The 21611-nt window shown below is 45.0% G+C and overlaps 1 protein-coding gene across 6 annotated transcripts in view; it reads right to left on the bottom strand.

Annotated features, from left to right (window-relative positions):
* chd9 (chromodomain helicase DNA binding protein 9) overlaps positions 1-21225 on the bottom strand; it is a 268042-nt gene extending 246817 nt beyond the window's left edge. For 3 of the 6 annotated variants that reach the window (XM_038806713.1, XM_038806714.1, XM_038806722.1), the window contains exon 1: positions 20970-21224. The gene's annotated coding sequence lies outside the window, so the exon portion shown is untranslated. Of the gene's footprint in view, positions 1-422; positions 440-20969 lie in introns of those variants that run through there. The other 3 variants (XM_038806710.1, XM_038806712.1, XM_038806711.1) reach the window with 2 other exon arrangements.
* Between the last annotated feature and the right edge of the window lie 386 nt (positions 21226-21611).

The raw sequence follows: 21611 nt of genomic DNA, 5'->3' as shown, positions 1-21611 counted from the left end.
TAAAATACCCAATTTTTTTTTCAAATTAATGGGCAATTTAGAGTGACCAATCCGCTGTACATCTTTTGGTTGTGGGGGTGAGAGACACGCAGCCACGGGGAAAATGTGCAAACTTCACAGTGACCCGGGCCCAGCCGGGATTGAACCCGGGTCTTCGGCACCGTGAGGCTGCAGTGCTAACCACTGTGTCACCGTGCCGCCCTATGGTTTGAAACTAACGAACGGACAATTTAGGACGGAAGGAATAATCACTTTGCATTTGCGTGACCAACATTCATCTTCCAGGAATGGCAATGAAGATCCATCAAAGTATAGCGATGGGAGGATGGAAAAAATCTTATTATTGGTGAATTAAGATGGGCAGAATGGCTTCCATCACCAGTATCCATCTAGCGCTCAAGTTTCATTTTCTGCCTACTGACCTTGCTGGTTGCATGAGCCAAGTAAATGGCAGAGATGTGGCAGGGCTCAAGAGCTGTTTACATTAATTACTGGTGGCACTGTATCTTTGGCTGAAGGATAGGAAAACATTGAGAATTAGGCTTTTATCCTCATGCATGGTTTCAAAAGTAACACCGACTGCTAGGCAAACATTACAGCATTCATCAACAAACAGCAACAGTGGGAATACAGGTATCTGTACAGCACACATTCCAATAAGCAATGCACATTCCCACATGCTGGAAGAGAACTCCTTACCGCTAGCAAACATCTAGATAGGAAGGTCACAATTAAAGTTCTTAAAATTTGACAGACTTGCAATTTTTACATCTGTACAGATTTCTGTCACTACCCAGGTGCCCAGCAATTTTGGGGAGTATTAGGATGATATCTAAACCGCCTTTATCTAATCATCGCAATCCAACATTCCCACACTAGTTCCAGAATATATCCACACACTTTGAGAACATGTTTTGAAGTTTTCCTCTTTTAGTCAAAATTAGACAATTCGTACCTCACAACTTAACCCTTTAAACCCCGATATCATTCTGGTGAATGCAATACTCCAGGTGCAATCAGACAAGGCTCTGTGAAACTGAAACATAATTTCCTTACTATTGGAAATCTTGTGGCTCAGCACCCCTGTCTCTCAGCCAGAAGCTCAGGGTCCAAGTCCCACTCCAGGACTTGGTGGCCATGGAAGGAGCACTGATGATGCAGTTCAACAAGTTGATAATCAGCTTGCTAATCCTTCCAACACTTACTAACTGATCCCCAAAAGGAATGGGGAGGTTGTGGATGGAGAAATGTGAATATACAAAACAAGGGCTTTTCACAGTAACTTCACTTGAAGCCTACTTGTGACAATAAGCGATTTTCATTTCATTTCAAACAAGCTTTCTAGATATTGAATTCCAACCCCCTTAAAACCAACATTCATGAGCTTTTTGATTACTTGCTGTACCTTTGCAGTAACCGTGTGATTAGTGTACATGAGCACACAAATTTCTGCATTTATCGAGTTCTTTATCCCTCACCATTGAGAAAATATTTATTTGACCAGGTCCAAAGTGAATGCCTTTGTTGTCTAATACAGAAATCCATCTCAAAAGTTTTACCCACGCACTTTGTCTCGGGCTCTTTGCAGCTTCCTGCTCCCATCTCCACAACTTGTCAACTACAAATCGGAATATACAGCTATCTATTTCTTCAACCAAATCACTGATAGATGTGATAAAAAGAGACCCCAGTCCAGAACCTTGGGGAACACCACTTGTCACGTCCGGTCATTCAGAGATCCTTTACTGCTATTGTCTCCCGTTTCAAAAACCAATTAGCAACCCTGGTCACAAGATTATGTACAATATCATGCCCTTTCATTTTCAATACATAGTCTTTTGTGCCAAACCTTATCATTTGTCTTTTGGAAGTCCAACATAGACAACATGCAGAGAGTCCCCCATCTCCCATGCTAGCACTCCTTCACAAATACACGCCAACCCTAATTGTTTTATACATATTCAAATATTCAGTCACAAAATGCTGTTGTTCTAACCAATGTTAAAATTACAGGTCTGTAGTCGTTATTTTCTATTCTATTCTGCATCTGTTTTTACATAGCCACATTCCCCTTTGCAAATCTTCCAATTTATCAAATTTATATTGTCATCCTTTGTAGGTTTTTGTTCTAAATGGTCCCTTCTGCACCTCCCTCCTTACTTTGTATTCCTGTTCCTTTCTCACTCTCAAGGTCCACTGGAGATTACCTGCTCAGGCATTTGTCCAAGGCCTTTATTTAAGTGCAACACTGTTCCTTACCTAGCTTTGTATTGTACAAAATACATCCTCAAATACCTGAATACTTCATAATGTGAATTCAGATTTACTCTTGTACTAAAGCATGTCCATCTTGAGGCAAGGATTCCATTAAATTGCCGTTGCATATAATTAACTCACTTGCGTTATTTCTTATGCTATGTGCAGAACTCTTATTTGGGTAACTATCGCCAATTGCCCTGTTGTTTTACAATTGACTGTGTGCTTTCCCTTCCCATGCCCCAGACTAGTTCAAACTTTCTGCAAAGACCCCTCTGTAGTTTAGGTGAAGTGATTCAGTAGGAAATTGCTATCATCAGTCTGGGAGCTGACCATTCTACCAGAGTCACCAGAGGGTGATGAAAAAAAACTTAGCACAAGAAAAAACAGAATTTAATGTCCATTGGTGATGCGTATTATCCAATATGCCTCCCTTTATAACACTGATGTATACACTATTGTTTCCTCAGTAATTGCATCCTTATAAATCACTACTTAGACAATGGCGCCAAAAGAAATGCATTTTAAAGGAAGTCTTTCAGTGCAAATCACATCACCCAGAATTAATTCCTATACGACAATAGTTAACGTGGTTAACCTTTGGAGCAAAATCCCTACAGCACTTTTTTCCTAACTCATGAGAACTGCCCATCTACAGAGCAGACAGTTTATTACAACCAATAGTCATCAGCAACAATGCATATCAACTCAAGTCTAAATCTTTGAATACTACAGATTAAGAAGCTCCAGCACCGAGATGCAAGACATCTAAAGATACAAGACATTTAAAGATACAAGACATCTAAAGATCAAACTTGGGCACCAAGAGATCATCACTCAAACAAGCGTCTGCAGCTTCAGAGTTCCAGTCTCTCACGTTTACTTCACCGCATTGCTGGTTTCTACTGGTTGGCCATAACAAAAATGTCCACATTCCATATATTATCCTTAAATATGTTTGTAGCACAGAAGAATCACAATTTCCTGAGCGACTCATAATGAAGCGCTGTCCATTGTCTTCATCTCACATCTTGTCAATCGCAGGATTGTACCAGCGATGCGCCCTGATGTCAATTAGAGGCTAACAGCTGAGACAAGTGGAACGGGCCTTGGGAAATTTTTTCAAGGGCAACTAGGATTGGGCGATAAAAACTCCCATCTTCCCATAGCTCAAAATATAAAAAATATGAAGATTGTGCTTTTAAAAAAAACACAGCAATCCACTGGCTTTCTTTACTACTTTTGATGTTGAGGTGGGAAACATGCAAGACCTGTATAGCTTCCGAAACACAACATTTTAAAATCGGACTGGTTTCCAGGTCGCAAAGCAGAAATGAAGTGGTGCATGACTTGATTTCAGTTGGGTCAGTGTTAGGTTTGTATCCCATGAAGAAGTGACCGGTTCTCAACTGAGTAGACTTGATGTGAAGTATAACATTTTTAAGTATATTTATTGGAATTTTACATTTCAGAGACTGACACAACAAAGTTACAAAATAACACCGTACATCAGGATAGCAGCAAAACTAAAAAGGCGCAACAAACATGGGCACAAAATAGAACAGGAAAGCAACATCACAACTGGCTCGGTACAATCACAGGGCAAACCAAAGACTCTCGCGACCCCACCAGTGACCAAGGATCAAGTCATAATAACATGGCACAGCAGGGCAGAGTATAGCCCCCCCACCCCCACCCCCCAACGACTGATAGCCAGATCGGGCACACACCAACACACAACCCCTTGGCTCCGGCAACAGCACCACAGGCAGCAGCCGCCCAACCCAGCCATCTCTCCCGGATATCAAACCCGACTGCACCCATGCAAAAGCCAAGAATGGATATATCATACCCAGCACTACAAAAAACTCAAAGAATATCCGCAAAAAAAAACAGCTCTGGGGCGGCACGGTGGCACAGTGGTTAGCATTGCTGCATACGGCGCTGAGGACCTGGGTTTGAATCCCGACCCTGGGTCACTGTCCGTGTGGAGTTTGCACGTTCTCCCAGTGTCTGCGTGGGTTTCACCCCCACAACCCAAAGATGTGCAGGATAGGCAGATTGGCCACGCTAAATTGCCCCTTAATTGGAAAAAATGAATTGGGTACTCTAAATTTATATTTAAAAAAACAGCTCTAAAGGGAAGTTACATGAGTATCCAAAATACAATCAAACTCCTATTCAGGCCCAGACAGAATAAATGTCAATCATATATAGTCAAAAAATAATGGAGAGGACAGGCAACAACAATCTAACTAATACTCATATCCAAAGGACAAGAACAGAGATAGCAGAACCGACCCTCCCCAAAGGGGAATGACAGTATAACTGGAGGAGAGTCATGCCGGTCCCCACCAAGAAGGGGCCCAGCCGACCAACCAAAACCCTCTACCCCTACACGGAATATCTATTCAGTGCAGCGCAAAGCCCATCCAAGTCCGCGGTCTCAGACCTACCCACCAGAACCTCCTCCCACCCACAAAGCCCCCCCCCCCCCACAAACCAAACAACGGGGACAACAGGATAGACCATGGTGCCAAGCCTGGCCAAGCCCAGCACTGCACTAAAAATAAAGCCATGATGTGGAGATGCCGGCATTGGACTGGGGTGAGCACAGTAAGAAGTTTTACAACACCAGGTTAAAGTCCAACATGTTTGCTTCAAACACTAGCTTTCAGAGCACTGCTCCTTCCTCAAGTGAATCACAGGTTGGAGGGCAGCACGTCATACCATTCATTTTCTTTTTTTTTTAAATTTAGAGTACACAATTCAGTTTTTCCAAGTAAGGGGCTAGCCTGCACATCTTTGGGGTGTGGGGGTGAAACCCATGCAAACACGGGGAGAATGTGCAAACTCCACATAGACAGTGACCCAGAGCCGGGATCGAACCTGGGAGCTCGGCGCCGTGAGGCAGCAGGGCTAACCCACTGCGCCATCGTGCTGCACTCCGTCATACCATTCAAAGCCAAACCGACCCCGGCCTCTATGACAGGATATGATGTGCCCAATCGATTCTGAAATGCCCAGACTCCAAGTCAAGATTACTGAAACATGGCAGCCAATCTTCAAATTCATTTGGGAACTCTTACATCACCTTTCACCAGGGAACAGGCTCAGTGGAGTGCCCCTCGCTCTCCCTCTCTCGTTCTCTCTCTCTCTCTCTCGAAAGCAGGTCAGGATGAATGACAAGCCATGCAGCAGGAATTCAACAAGTGCTCTCTCAAGGACAAGAACCTGCTAGTGTGGCTCCATAAAAGCACCCTCAAATTCTTGGAAGTGAGCCCTGATGACCTGCACCTCAGAGCCAAGACTTTCAGCCAATTCAACATCTCTGTTGGCAGCCATCATTCGATGCACAGGGCCAAGGCTAGAGCCCGCTCAATAACAACTGTGCCCCTGAAAGCAGGATCCCACTCCAACCCACACCAGCCACCGGGACTAACGAGAATTTTAACATTTTGTCTCGGCTCTTTCTTGCAAGAACTTCGACTAAACACTTCTCGGGACGTAACACAAATCATGCACCCCAGGAAAAGAAAATACGAAATGTAAAACAGGATGAAAAGCCAAATTAAAAGATGAACAAAGCCAGAGCATGCAAAAACGCAGCCACTTCTTTGCTCACATCACATGACCTCTTCTCTTTGGCTTCTTCCTCCTACTACTCCCCCTCCCCCCCGGGTTTTAACTTTTGTTTTTACAAATCACATGTTAAATTTAAATTCAAAATGGCCAGCTGTGAATCAAGAGGACATACTTGTTTGCCTCGTGCAGTTATTGTTATTGCTGTTAAGATCACAGATGTGCAACCACGAAGAACAGCACTGCAACTTGAAGCAAATGCTTTTCTCCATGATTAGTCAAGTGAAATTCAAATAAGAACATAGTGGCAGACATATGGTATTATTGGGCTGAGATACTGAGATACGCATCCAACCCCATATCCTCTCCATCACCAAGACCACCTACTTCCACATTTCCTGCCTTCACTCCTGCTTCAACCCATCTGTCGCTGGAAACCCGATCCATAACTTTTTACCCCTTGGCTCGACTATTCCAATTTTCTCTGCACAAGCCTCTCTTCTTCTACCCTCTGTAAATTTGAAATAATCTAAAACTCCAGCACCCAGATTTTAAGCTCACACTGAGATCCAGTCACCTATCACTCGGGTGCTCACTAACTTGGTCTGGCAATGTGTCAATTTCAGAATTCTCGCCTTCGCTTTCAAACACTTTGCTGGTCTCACCCCTACCTACCTTCTAGCGTCCAGGGTAACAGGTGAAACATTAGTTAGCATCTGTTTATACAGTTCATTTCAGATGATATTTGAGATACAATCTGAGTGACTTCCAATATGTACTTGTCCATACAAATTTATGATGTTGGGTATGACTCCAGAACATGAAAAGACAGGCTCATTTCCTCTCAACAATCACACAATCTGAACTCTATTCTCGCATTTGTGACAACCAACTGGGACAAAGCAGCACTGATTATTATTACAAATTCAACTGGAGGTTAAAGCCGGGGATCATACAATTGTGATATACTGGAAAATAAACTGTTGTGTAATACAGTGTATGTTATGCAGGATCAATCCACTCATTTCCAGAGGCAATTCTTCTTGCACACCTGGTTTATGCTTATATGCTGGCTGATTTCATGAGTTCATTTATCTTTAAAAGACGGAGACAACAAAACGGTGAGATCCTGCCGGGACATAAGAAGACTACAGAGTTTCTGTGCTAGTTAGAATTATGGGAATACTTGGAATACTGCAGCAGTCTTGGTCCACTTATCTAAGTAAAGACATACTGACATTGGAGGCAGTCCAGAGAAGGCTCACTTAGGATGATCCCTGGTACAGAGGGATTTTCTTATAAGGAGATTTTGAGTAAGTTGGCCCCGTACTAATTGGAGTTTAGAAGAATGAGAGGCAACCTTATTGAGACATACAGGATCCTCTGGAGGCTTGACAGGGTAGAGAGGTTGCTTCACATTGTGGAAGAGTCTAGGACCAGAGAGCATAATATGAGTAAGGGGTGGCCTATTTAAAAAAGAGAGGAGGAGGAAATTCTTCTCTCAGAGGTTAGTGAATCTGTGGAATTCTTTACCGCAGAGAGTGTGGAGGCAGGGTCATTAATTATGTTCAAGAAGAGAGACAGATTTTGTAATCAGTAAAGGAATCAAGGCTTATGAGGATAAGATGAGAAAATGGAGTTGAAGATTATCATTTCATGTCAGTCATCTCATTGAATGGCGGAGCAGATCTGCTGGGCCAAATGGACTATTTCTGATCCTACGTCTTATAGTCTATATGTTGCAATGCACTCACATGGCTGTCAATCAGTTTCAAGTTACGGGCTGTTACATAGGTTGTGGTGCATTAAAAATAAGTGGTTAAAATGATCCAGAAAACCCGTGCAAAAGATTAACTTGCATTACAAGAAGTTCTGGAGCAATCGCAGTAAACTCAACAAGTTGCCATTCAGTATGAAAGTATCACTTCATTTTTGGAATTTCAGAATCTGCTGCAAACAATGCAGTGATGAACTATGCCAGAATACACCAGGACATATACTTACACTTTATATCCAATTCATAGCCACAGAAATTAGGAGCAGCCTAGTGTGCCTATGCTAGCTTCAGTTACTCTGATGTTATTTCCTTTCCCAGCCCCCATCATCCTTTTCTTTACCGACATCCTTTTATTTTCTTTCAGCTTTAAACATCCATTGAGTTTCCTTCCTATCAATATCATCGCCTCTGTGCATTAATAAAAAAAACTTTGGTAAAAGCCTCGCAGTGTGAAAGAAATGTCTAATTTTGCCTTTCACTTTTAAGCTAATCTGGAGTTTATGTCCCTCATTATCAATTTATTGGATAGTTACCAATTACCATTTGGAATTTTGATAAATTCTAGATCAGTCCATTAAACCCTTGCTGCAGTGGCAAAAGCATTGCTCTTTCTCAGCCCCTCTTTGTAAGAAACCACATTCTTGGCATTGTTCCGGTAAATCTTCACCATACCCTTCCTAAAACTCAATAACATCTCAACACTTTCTGTGGCCTAATCAATGTATGCTATAAATCTAACCATCATTTCCTTATCCTGGAATAGAGACTACTGAGCAAATGTCTTAACAGCCATTTACAATTGTCAAGGCATTTTTGAATTAGAACATGGGTCATCAGTTTCCAATTCTGGGCGAGTACAAAACAAGACAGCATAAATAGAAGGAACACATTAACAGACTAAACGTAGAACTTGAGGAATTATTTCAACAGAGGGATGACTATGTGGAACTTACTGCCACACGGTGCAGCTGAAACAGATAACAAGTTCAATGCATCGCATACAAGGACAATAAATTAGAGGAATATTAGTGGGGTACCAGGAGGGAATTTGATTGGGGGGTGGCTTGTCAGAGGTACAAATGTCATTATAGACCAGTTGGGCCAAACAGCCCATCTCTGTGCTATAGATTTGGTCACCCCTGGACATGATTCTCACACTCCGTGGCCCACTCCCATATTCTACCCCCCCCTGCTGTTCACGGCCTTACTCACACCAAACCCCACTCTCACACAAACTCAGTATTTGCCAAGCTATATTAGTTCCCAGTCAGGCAACATCCTGATTTTAAAATTCTCAGCCCTTGTTTTCAAGTCCTCCCACATACTTGGCAACTGCAATATTACTATTATCTCCTCAAGCCCCACTACCCTCAAGAGATAACCACACTCGTCTAATTCTTGACAAACCGCCCAGATTTTTAGTTGCTCCACCACAGGTGCCTTCAGCAGCTGAGGAAACTAGGAGCAGTCGTTGGCCATTCAGCCCTTCAAGCTTGCTCCGCCTTTCAATATGATCATGCTGATCCTCTATATGAATGCCATATTCTCGCTTTCTCGCCAGATCGCTCGATGCCACAAAAATCTAAAAAAATATATTTTTCTTGAATACAGTGCGACTTGGCCTCCACAGCATTTAGTGGAAGAGAATTCCACAAGTTCACTACCCTTTGAGTGAAAAAAATGTTTCTGTATCTCAGTCCTAAATGGTCTACCCAGTACCCTGAGACTCTGTCCCCTGGTTTGACATTCCCCAACCAGGGAAAACATCCTCCCTGCATTGAGTCTGTCCAGCCCTGTTAGAATTTTATATGTTTCAATTAAATCTCCTCTCATCCTTCTAAAATCTAGTGAATACAGGTCCAATCAAAGCAATCTCTCCTCATTGGACAGTCCTGACAATCCCAGTATCAGCCGAGGGAACCTCCACCGCACTCCCTCTACGGTACATATATCCTTTCTTAAGTAGGGAGACCAAAACTGCGCACAATACTTCAGGTGTGGTCTCACCAAGACCCTGTGTAACTGCAGTAAGACATCCCAACTTCTGAACACAAATCCTCTTGCAATTAAGGCCAACTTTTTGCCTTCCTAATTGTTTGCTGCACCTGCCTCTTCATTTTCACTGACCGGTGTACAAGGATACCCACATCCCTTTGTACATCACGATTTAAATAATCGTCTTCCCTTCTGTTTTTCACACTGAAGTGTATAACTTCACATTTAGCTAGGTTGTAATGCATCTGCTATGTGTTTGCCCACTCACTCAACTTTTTCAAATCACCTTGAAGCCTCCTTGCCCCCACCTCACAATTCCGTCCATTTTTGTGTAGTCAGCAAACTTGGAAGTGTTACATTTGGTTCCCTCATCCAGGTCATTTATATATATCGTGAACAGCTGGTGCTCCAAGCACTGATCCCTGCAGTACCCAACTAGTCACTGCATGTCACTCAGAAAAAGATCCATTTATTCCCACTCTTTGTGCCCTGTCTGTCAATCAACTCTCGATCGGTGCCAATACAATATCGCCTATCCCATGTGCTTTTTGTCCACTAACCTCTTATGACGGACCTCATCAAAAACCTTTAAAATATTCCACATCCACTGGTTCTCCCTTACCTAATCTACTAGTTACCTCCTCAAAAGGGCTTTGGAATTCCCTCTGCATGCCTACTGGTTCACAAGGTCTCGTCTTCCTTTAAGATACACCTTAAAGCCTACCTCCTTGACCAAGCTTTTGACCATCTGCCGTAATGCGGATCAGTACCAAATCCTGCTTTATAAATGCGCCTCTTGGGTACGGATCCCGGCCCTGGATCACTGCCCGTGTGGTGTTTGCACATTCTCCCCATGTCTGCGTGGGTTTCACCCCCACAACCCAAAGATGTGCAGGTTAGGTGGATTGGCCACACTAAATTGCCCCTTAATTGGGGAAAAATAATAATTGGGTACTCTTAAAAAAAAATTTTAAGTTTTTAAAAAATGCGCCTCTTGCCACATCACAATAAAGGTGCTATAAAATTGCAAGCTGTTGTTGCAGATTGCATGTCATTCATTTCTACAGCGTTAGATAGAGAAGTACAAGGAGGAAAACCTTGATTATTTGATATCATGCATTGTTGCAAAACCCTTGGAATATAAAGTGACATTCAGCAGTGGTTTGCAAAAAAAAAATTGGAATGATTGGGGCCCAATATGTACTCAGCATCACATGGATAAAACCACCGAGTTCTGCAATGCACTTTGCTCACGCAAGGATTTATCACCCACAGTTCTGAGCAGGCATGGTTTCAATTCTTTAGGAAGCTTAAATGGAAATTTACTTCCAATCATTGGCACATGCAGCATTTTGAGAGAAGGTATTTCATTTATTCAATTCGCATTTAATACTATAAGTACTACAAGATTCATTCAAAGGGTTCGATTTTTCAAATTCAAAAATATGTGGAAAATAATTTTGCCGTTTATATGGTGAGAAATGAATGCATGCTGAAAGAAAAGGAAAATCTGCACTCTTCTGAAGGCATTCATTCCGTAACCACCTTCTCAGAATTTTACAATAGGAGCTGAAGCAAGCCATTCAGCCGCTCAAGGCTGTGCTACCATTCAGTTAGGCCATCATCGATCTCTGCACATCAAGTCTATTTACTCACCTTTATCATTTGACACCTTTTAGAAAATATTGATCTGCCTTGATCTTAAATTTCACGTCCTAGACTTTGTCAGATGTGCTCTGTACACCACCTTCGGCTGGATCAGTCCCAGTCTCACACATGAAGTCGAGGCATTCACCCTCCGCAGCACCTCGCGCCACAATCCCTGTTCCAGCACTGCCCCCAGCTCTTCCTCCCACTTAGTTTTAACCCCCTAACCCCCTCCATGGGCACCTTATCCTTTTCCAAAATGCTCCCATATCGCCGAGCCCACCCCCTCTCCAGCCTCCTTTCCCAACCACGGTGGGGAGGGTGATGGCTGATTTGTTTTGGTGGGTTAATCTTCCTCTGTCGTTGGTGGGTCAGGTACAGGCAGTAAAGAGGAATATTTTGCCCGCTGCTTTTTGTTTCAGTACCTGCTGGTCTTTTTGCCCACGGTGTTTTTCAAGAGGGTGGATATGCTGATCTCCTAGTTTGTCAGGGTGGGGAAGGTGGACAGGATAAGGAAGGTGATACTGCAGGTGAGGGGGGAATGAGGCCTCCCGAATTTGATGTATTATTATTGGACGGTGAATGCAGAGAAGGTTTCAGAGGCAGAATAGGGAGGTGGGGGGGGGGGCTTTCTGGGTGAGGATGGAGGCGGGTTCATGTAGGGGGTTGGGGTTGCGGGCGCCGGCAACAGCTCCGCTCCCAATGGCCCCACGGAAGTATTCGGCGAGTCCGCTGGTGGTGGCTACTTGGTAGAGCTGAATGAGAAGTTTGGGTTGGCGCATGGCGAGAGTTTCAGGTACATGCAGGTGTGGGACTTTGCAAGGAAGGTCTTCCCGACAGAGCCTGCTTCCTCACTGCTGGAGGCGGTGCTGTCAGCGTGGTTGGGAAAGGAGGCTGGAGAGGGGGTGGGCTCGGCGATATGGGAGCATTTTGGAAAAGGATAAGGTGCCCATGGAGGGGGTTAGGGGGTTAAAACTAAGTGGGAGGAAGAGCTGGGGGCAGTGCTGGAACAGGGATTGTGGCGCGAGGTGCTGCGGAGGGTGAATGCCTCGACTTCATGTGTGAGACTGGGACTGATCCAGCCGAAGGTGGTGTACAGAGCACATCTGACAAAGTCTAGGACGTGCCGGCTGTTCGAGGATGTCTGCGAGCGACATGGGAGGGGACTGTGAACCATGTACACGTGTTCTGGTCCTGCCCGACTTTGGAAAGGTTTTAGAGGGCGGTTTTCAGCACCATTTCGGGGGTTTTGCATGTTGTTGGGGAGCTTGGTCCCCTGGAAGCCATATTCAGGGTGGCGGACCAACCGGAGTTGTGGGGGCTGGGGGGGGGGGGGGGGGGGGGGGGGCAGGTGTCGTCACCTTGCTGACTGCTCACAGGAAGGTCTTGTTGGGTTGGAGTTCAGCTTCTCCACCCTGTGCCTGAGCCTGGCAGGGGGACTTGCTGGAGTTTTTGGCCGCGGAGAAAGTGAGATCTGCTCTAAGGGGCGGGGGGGGGGGGGGGGGGGGGTAAGTTCATTTTAGAGTGTAATTGCTGACCGCTGAGGGAGGGGAGGGGGTGTTACATGTGTTTTGGGGGGGGGGGGGGGGATTGTGTTTGTTGTACATTGTAAAAATGTTGACTAATTGGAATAAAAATACTTTTTTAAAATAGTGCTGTCTAAATTTTAGCTGAAAAGGGAGGGGGGATTCAGATAAAATAGAGTTACAACTATTTCGAGGTTCAATAAACTGGTTTTCAAGCATGCTGTCTGGTTTGGGCACAAAAGCATCAGCTTTCAAAATAAATTAACTCTTCTATTTACTTCTGTGGAATCATGGTACTAATGTCCTTGCTACACACCAGATCGTCATCCAGATAATATAAAAGAATACCCCCCCAACTCCCCCACCCCTGCTGAGTGCAGATCCTGGTCAACTGCTACAGGCTGAAGTGGCTGCTTTCCAAGTCTTACATGGCATGTCTTTTCTGAGTGTGCTATTAAAAAGTTAGACTTCAGACTAGAGCTCTGCTAAAATCTTGATGTTAGCACGACCATCACATTATCTCCCAACAAAACCTCATTCAGATGGGACATTTTCAAACCAACGATGCTAAGGGAATCTCTATTGCCTCAAGGCTAGTTGGTAGGGAGCACTGAAACAATAAATGCTAATGCACCCTCTTCCTTGGAGCATAGCTTTGTTGCTTCTCCGTAATAAGCAACTTAATCTTCTGGCAATTCTAGCCAATTTGCGCACAATGAATGCTCTTTTTTTAAAATTTAGAGTACCCAATTAATTTTTTCCCAATTAAGAGGCAATTTAGCATGGCCAATCCATCTATCCTGCACATCTTTTGGGTTATGGGGGCGAAACCCACGCAAACACGGGGAGAATGTGCAAACTCCACACGGACAGTGACCCAGAGCCGGGATCGAACCTGGGACCTCAGCGCCGTGGGCAGCAGGGCTAACCCACTGAGCCACCCAATGCTCTTTGATGCCATGGGCAGCCTTTTAGTAATTAGATTATTTTCTTCCCTAAAAATAAAATTCTTTACAGCCCAACATCACAGTTTTCAGTGTGCAAGAAAATCCTGAAGAAGAATTTTATGTAGTTTTGAAAAACATGTATGAAGGCAACAGACAAAACCGCCCGACTTAACTTCATTGACTATATTAATCTGAATGCAATTAGTTAGCAGCTAATGTTGCAGTAGATGCACTTCTGAGTTTTAATGCTGAGATCAATGATCCTGCTGATAACAAGAACTTATTTGTTAATCTGCTAAATCTGAGCGGTGGGAGAATTTGGTCAATGGGAACAAAACTTCAAAACGAGGTGGCAAAGATCAACATCAGTACAAAATCCCCCAAAATAACTTTGGTTTAGCCTCCACCGTGCTATCAAACCCATCCCTGGCATAATATCCCAGATTTCCATCAATGCTGCCAATTAATTCCCCACCAGCCCAACATGTCAAAATATACATTACAAATTTCTCCAAAAACTCACTGGATTTATTGACCAAGTCACAAATGCTAATTCAACACTGTCTGAAGATATTAAATGGCCAAACTAAAATGTATCAAAAAACCCTTTCATGGCACGCAAAATTTAACTTCACAGATGTCATACCCAAAGAATTGTGAATTCAAAATAAACCATGGAGTCTTTTGGTCAAAAAACCTAACCTAGGCTTGCAACATTTGCGAACTGCATAAGCCCTCTCTACTCAATTTCTTCAGAATTCACACCCTGCTGGTGTGTATTTTTCAAAGGTTCAATGGAAATCTCAAGCCTGCTTCTATGACACAAGATCTATTTCCCAGATAATAACAGAAAATGCTGGAAAAACTTAGTAGTAGGTCCAGCAGTATCCATGAATAGAAACAGAGTTAACGTTTTGAATCTAAAACATCCATCTACAGAACTGATTTCCAGTATCTGCAGTATTTTCCTTTTATCTATTTCCTAGACCTGCACAAAGAACAATTCTGACAATTCATTTAGGTGGTGTGTGGGGGAACAAAAATCACTCATCACCTAATCCAACCTTGACTACCGTGAAACTTGGTGTCACATCAAAATTATTTCTACTTTACATCGCAATGGGAGACACCAAATATGTACATCCCTTAGCAGGGAACATGAAATGAAAATCGCTTATTGTCACGAGTAGGCTTCAATGAAGTTACTGTGAAAAGCCCCTAGTCGCCACATTCCGGCGCCTGTTCAGGGAGGCTGTTACGGGAATCGAACCGTGCTGCTGGCCTGCCTTGGTCTGCTTTCAAAGCCAGCGATTTAGCCCAGTGTGCTAAACAGTTCCCTGGTTAACCGGTCACAATTTTGAGGATAACCATGCGCGCAAAATACTTAAACAAGCACTTCTTATATAAAAGCTGACAAAATGAGGTGAAAAGCCAAATGTAAGACCAAGGTGAGAAATAAGACAAAAACCAGGTGCATCAGAAAGTGAAAGTAATCAATGGCCAAGATAGTTTTAAAATTACTTAACTATGGAAGACAGGAAATTTATGGTGACCAGAAGCAGTCATAATCAGGCTCAAAATAATCAAGCATGAGATTAGGTGTTATACCATAATACATGGGAGAAGAATTAGGCCACTCGGCCCAGCGAGTCTGCTCCGCCATTTAATCATGGCTGATATTTTTCTCGTCCCCATTCTCCTGCCTTCTCCCCAAAACCCCTGACCCCTTATTAATCAAGAACCTATCTATCCCTGTCTTAAAGACACTCAAGTGATTTGGCCTCCAGAGCTTTCTGCAGCAAAGAGTTCCACAGATTCACCAACCTCTGGCTGAAGAAACTCCTCATCTCTGTTTTAAAGGATCGTCCCCTTAGTCTGAGATTGTATCCTCTGCTTCTAGTTTCTCCAAAAGTGGAAACATCCTCTCCATGTCTATTCTATCCAGGCCTCGCAGCATCCTGCAAGTTTCAAGAAGATCTCCTTTATCCTTCTAAACTCCAACGTGCACAGACCCAGAGTCTTCAACCGTTCCTCATACAAGCTCTTCATTCCAAGGATCATTCTTGTGAACCTTCTCTGGACCCTATCCAAGGCCAGCACACCCTTAGTTACAGGGCCCAAAACTGCTCACAATACTCCAAATGGGGTCTGACCAAAGCCTTAAATAGCCTCAGAAGTAAGCGGTCTTGTATTCTAGCCCTCTTGACATGAATGCTAACATTGCATTTGCCTTCCTTCTTTTTTGAAAACGTATTTTCTTACAAACATGTACCAAAACAGATTACAGCGTCAAACACCCCAGGAAACATGCTTCCCAACAATCAACTAGAGTAGTCTGTACAGATTTTTCCCCTTTTTCACCCACGCATTCTCACCCGAGCCATATGCACCCTGTGCCACCTTAAACTGTATCAGGCTCATCCTTGCACATGAGGAGGTCCCGTTTACCCTTCACAGTGCCTCACTCCATACTCCCCAATTGATCTCCATTCCCAACTCCACTTCCCATTTCTCCTGGATCTTCGCCACCCGCTCACCTCCCACAGCCACTTGTATATATCCCCAATTTTTCCCTCCCCTTCCACATCTGGGAGCAGCAGTCACTCCAGCAGGGTGCATCCCGGCAACCTGGGGAAACACCAAGGCATAGTGGGTTAGCCCTGCAGCCTCACGGCGCCAAGGTCCCAGGTTCGATCCTGGCTCTGGGTCATTGTCCGTGTGGAGTTTGGAGTTTGCACATTCTCCCCGTGTTTGCGTGGGTTTCGCCCCCACAGCCCAAAGATGTGCAGGGTAGGTGGATTGGCCACGCTAAATTGCTCCTTAATTGGAAAAAATGAATTGGGTACTCTAAATTTAAAAAAAAAAATAAAAACCTAGGGATCTCCCATTAGACCTTTCGTGCAAAGTCGCTAACCTGCAGATACCTGAACTCACTCCCCCTCGGCAGTTCTACCCTCTCCCTTAGGTCCTCCAGACTGGCAAACCCTTCCTCCAAATACAGATCCCTCACCTTGACCAGCCTCACTTTCCTCCACCTCCTGTATACACTATCCATCCCCCCACCCCCCTGGATCAAACTCATGATTCTCACACAGCGGCATTAGCACCGACATCCCTTCCACCCTAAAATGCCTCCTCAACTGATTCCATATCTTCACTGTGGACTGCATCACCAGGCTCTTTGAATACCTACTTAGAGCCACTGGCAACGCTGCCATCACCATAGCCCTCAAACCAGACCCCTTACAAGATTCCTCCTCCGTCCTAACCCACTCTACTCCTTCCCACCACTTCAGCACCTTATCCACATTCGCCGCCTGATAATAATGAAGCAAATTCGGCAACGCCAACTTGCATTTGCCTTCCTAACTGCCGACTGAACCTGCTCGTTAGCCTTAAGAGAATTTTGAACAAAGGACTCCCAAGTCCCTTTGTGCTTCCGATTTCCTGAGCATTTACCCATTTAGAAAATAGTCTATGCCTCCATTTCTCCTTCCAAAGTGCATAATCTCACTTTTCCCACATTGTATTCCATCTGCCACTTCTTTTCCCACTCTCCTAGCCTGTCCACGTCCTTCTGCAGCCCCCCCCCCCCCGCTTCCTCAATACTACCCGCCCCTCTACAGATCTTTGTATCATCTGCAAACTTAGCAACCGTGCCTTCAGTTCCTTCTTCCATATCATTAATGTATATTGTGAAAAGTTGTGGTCACCGCACAGACCCCCGATGCACACTGCTCGTCACTGGCTTCCATTCTGAAAAAGACCTCTTTATCCCCCACTTTCTGCCTTCTGCCAGTCAGCCAATCCTCTATTCTGCCATGATCGTACCCTTAACACCATGGGCTCACAGTTTCACGTACGGCACCTTGTCAAAGGCCTTCTGGAAATCTAAATAAATCACATACACTGGTTCTCCTTTGTCTAACTTTTTTGTCACCTCCTCACAGAACTCTTAACAGATTTGTCAAACATGACCTCCCCTTGACGAAGCCGTGCTGACTCAGTCCCATTTTATCATGCACTTCCAAGTACTCCGCGATCTCATCTTTAATAACGGACTCTAAAATCTTACCAATGACTGAAGTCAGGCTAACCGGCCTATAATTTCCCATCATCGGCCTTCCTCCCTTCTTAAACAAGTGTTACATTCGCCACTTTCCAGTCCTCTGGGACCCTCCCTGCCTCCAATGATTCCTGAAAGATCACTACCAATGCCTCCACAATCTCCTCAGCTATCTCTTTTAGAACCCTGGGGTATAGTCCATCCGGTCCAGGTTATTTATTCACCTTCAGACCTTTCAGTTTCCCCAGTACCTTCTACTTAGTGATACCTCTTTTGTCAGCTTGGATCTGGTACGTCCCTTGTCTGAGAACCATGAATTAAATTGCTTTTTTGGAGCAAGGAGATAGATTATGGGCTGGCATCATCCACTCCACGCATTGGCTCAGTAACTCTTAAGAAAGGATTTTTTAAAAAAGTATTGGACTCCAAACATTCACTTTTTCCCCTTCACAAATGCTGCCAGATCTGATGAATTTTCCCAGCACTGCCATTACTTCAAATTTCAAGTATGGGCAGTATTTTGCTTTTATGTCAGTTTCAAGTAGCAAGACAGAGCAGAAGTTGAAGATTACAGAGCGATGACTGTGGGCAACATTAAGAATATGTTAAACAGGCGTTTGAAAGAAGTTCCTCAAATATGGGAACAGTATTTTGGTAACAGGAACAAACCAAATCCGTAGCAAAATTGGAGAAAGTGAAACAGTGGTTTTGTACAGGAGCCATTTGGAAGTCTTGACACAGAGTCAGTTTACTTCACATGACCTCGTGCCAAAATAGGCACTCAAGTGAGCAACTTGTGTCCCAAAAATGAGGTGAACTTATTTTCTAATTTCCCTCTGGCTAGGAAGGAACGAGGGAGAGCAGAGAAATGAGACAGTGGAAGTTGCAGAACGTTCAATCTCGCAACAAACTCCTCACTGTTCCATAGTTACAGACAGGAAAATGGAGCTGCTCAAATCCCAATTAAAGCAACATTTCCATAGTTTTTTATTGGGGCCTGGGAAGGAGACGATAAAGATAGATCCCAAAACAAACCAATAGTGACAGGGTTACAATCTTTTCACACATTATGTAGCACGATGCAGATACACAATAAACCACATGCCAAAACATAGTCAGGATATCCCCGACATTTCACAATGCACTGCAATATTGGAAACTAAATGTGTAGATTTAGACACTTGGAAGTAAGATGCTATATTGAGCATCAACATAGAGATAATAGGATGACCATATGTACAAATATTATATACCACTTCTGGCTTCTAAAAAATGAATTAAGGATTAGCCAGATAAAAAATAACTATACTTAAATTAAGATACAAGAAAAATTGGCTCCATGCATACTGGATAAGGGGTAGAAGCTCGAGGCTAATTTCAACTTGGTCATATAACATATTCCACATCCGCAAAACACCCCAAAGTGCTGCTCAGCTAATGATATATAATCAGCTAATATATTTGATCTGCAATAAAGATATACAAGGTCCCGCAAAGTAATAGAATAAGATAAGTGAACAATCTGTTTTGGCAATATCGGTTGGAGGGGGATAAATATTGACCAGAGCACCAGAAAACCTACTGTACCTGCAAAATTACAATCAACACCCTGATAAAAGGACATACCTAAATCAGACCTGAAAACTACAATGGGGACTCCTGTACTGAAGGAATACCAACAGGTACAGCCCTATTTACAGAAAATTAAGTAAGGTAGCTCAATTGCCTCTGTCAAAATTAATCCACTCCTCAAAGAGTTTAGCCTCCCAATCACTGCTAGTCATAATTAAATGATCCACACAATGGGAACTCACTAGATTGCAAAAAATATTAAATAAAGCGGGGCTTTAACACTGGCACATCGCTTTATAGCGTTGTGATTAATTGCCACAGGGCGCTAAATATGTACATAAGCATCAAAACCAAAGTTTAGCAGAAATATATGATCAACATATCTAAATCAGATCTCAAATGGAGACAATGCTAAAATCATGGATGCAGCAAATACAACTTGGGCGTTTTAAAGTATGCAATACAAATTTCTTTCAGTGAATTGAAATTATAATGTAGCGCTTTGGCGATAAATAATTATCCAAATGGAGCAGCACTTGGGAACATTTTCACGTCTTGGCCATTCGACGCCTCCTTGAGCGGATAAGCAGCTGGCGGCGCGACACGACAGTGACTCAGTGGAGCGCTGCTGTACAATGGAGCCATGACTCATCCGGTCAGAGCAAGCACATCCTCCCTTCCCTGCCTCCCACCCACTCCCCCCTCCCCCAACCTCCTCCTGCCTCCCACCCACTCAACACCCCCACCCCCCCCCCCCCCCCAACCTCCTCCTGCCTCCCACCCACTCAACACCCCCACCCCCCCCCCCCCCCAAACCTCCTCCTGCCTCCCACCCACTCAACCCCCCCAAACCTCCTGCTGCCTCCCACCCACTCAACACCCCCCCACCCCCACCTCCTCCTCCTGCTGCCTCCCACCCACTCAACACCCCCCCCCTCCCCCTCCCCCTCCTTAAACGACCGCACAACGAGCGGCCCCCAGTTGCCTGCCCTTCACGCCATTTCCCCACTGCTGGCTGCCCCGCTGGGCTTTGCCATTGCAGCCCGGGGCCACGCACGTGTTTCCACGTCGCTACTCGCGGATGGAATCCTGCGCTGGCAGCAACCCCGGCGCCGGCGCGCGGATGGAATCCTGCGCTGGCAGGAACCCCGGCGCCGGCGCGCGGATGGAACCCTGGGCTGGCAGGAACCCCGGGCGCTCTCACAACGTTGGGGCCGTCGCCCGTCCAAAAAAAAAGGCGCAGACAGGAGCTGCGCCATTGGCCTTTTGCAACGTTACAAGCAGCCCGGTCTTGACTTGGGATGGGGGAGGGGGTGCTGGGGGTGGGGGGAACACAGGGGAGATTAAAAGAGCGCACCACCAAAACAGGGCTGTCTGTCAGTTTAGGGCACCAGGCAAGAAGTTACATTTTCACCTCTCCCAGCGTGACCCGCTGCCGATATTAATCCCTACAATACCAACAACACTTTTAAAATAAACGGCGGAGGAGGAAGAGAAGAGAGGGAGGAGGGGGGGGGATTTAAAAACAAGGAGACAAAACACCCCGCTTTTGGGATCTCGCCTCTTTTCCTTTTGGTTTGCTTGCTGCAAGCTGAACTTACCAGAGAAAAGGCCGGCTCTAAAGGAAGTATTTATGAAGAATGATTATTTGCGAAGTTTTAGTACGGAGTCGACCTCAGCGCTCCGACTAACGTGATACATTTCATTTGCATATTTCTTTTTTGTTTTCTGATTGGACACTGGCGGCTTTCGGGGTCAGCGCCGACACGGCTGCTTTATTAGAAAGGGTTGTTGGGTTGGCCCTGGGTGGACGGCGCGGCGGGGGCCGCCGCCGCTCCAGCTCCCGGGGATTCGGGCTGGAATTGGGGGAAAAAGCCCGGCGGAGCCGCTGGAGACGATCATGGCCGTCCCGCGGCCCGGCCAATCGGCGGCGGCTTTACTAAAAAGGGAGCGGCGGGGCGGGCGGCGGCGGGAGGGCGAGCCCAGGCCGAATGAGCCGACGCCTCGGATTGGCCGAGAGCAGCCATCCGGGGAGCGAGGGGGGGTGGAGGGAGAGGCTGCGAAGCGGCCCCCAGTGGCCGAGGGAGGAATGGCAGCGTTGGTTTTTTTGGGGGGTTTTGGTGGGGGGGGGAGCCCAAGCAGCAGCAGGCACTCCAGCCCCACGTCAATCAACCCCATTGTCAGGTCAGCTGAAGACTGCTGCCAGGGAATGCTCAACAAATGGCCTGGATAAATATTAGCTT

This window comes from Scyliorhinus canicula, chromosome 9, assembly GCF_902713615.1.
Source record: "Scyliorhinus canicula chromosome 9, sScyCan1.1, whole genome shotgun sequence".
NCBI classification, from domain to species: domain Eukaryota; kingdom Metazoa; phylum Chordata; class Chondrichthyes; order Carcharhiniformes; family Scyliorhinidae; genus Scyliorhinus; species Scyliorhinus canicula.
The sequence above is the reverse complement of the archived record's forward strand: the minus strand, read 5'-3'. Positions and strand labels throughout refer to the sequence as shown.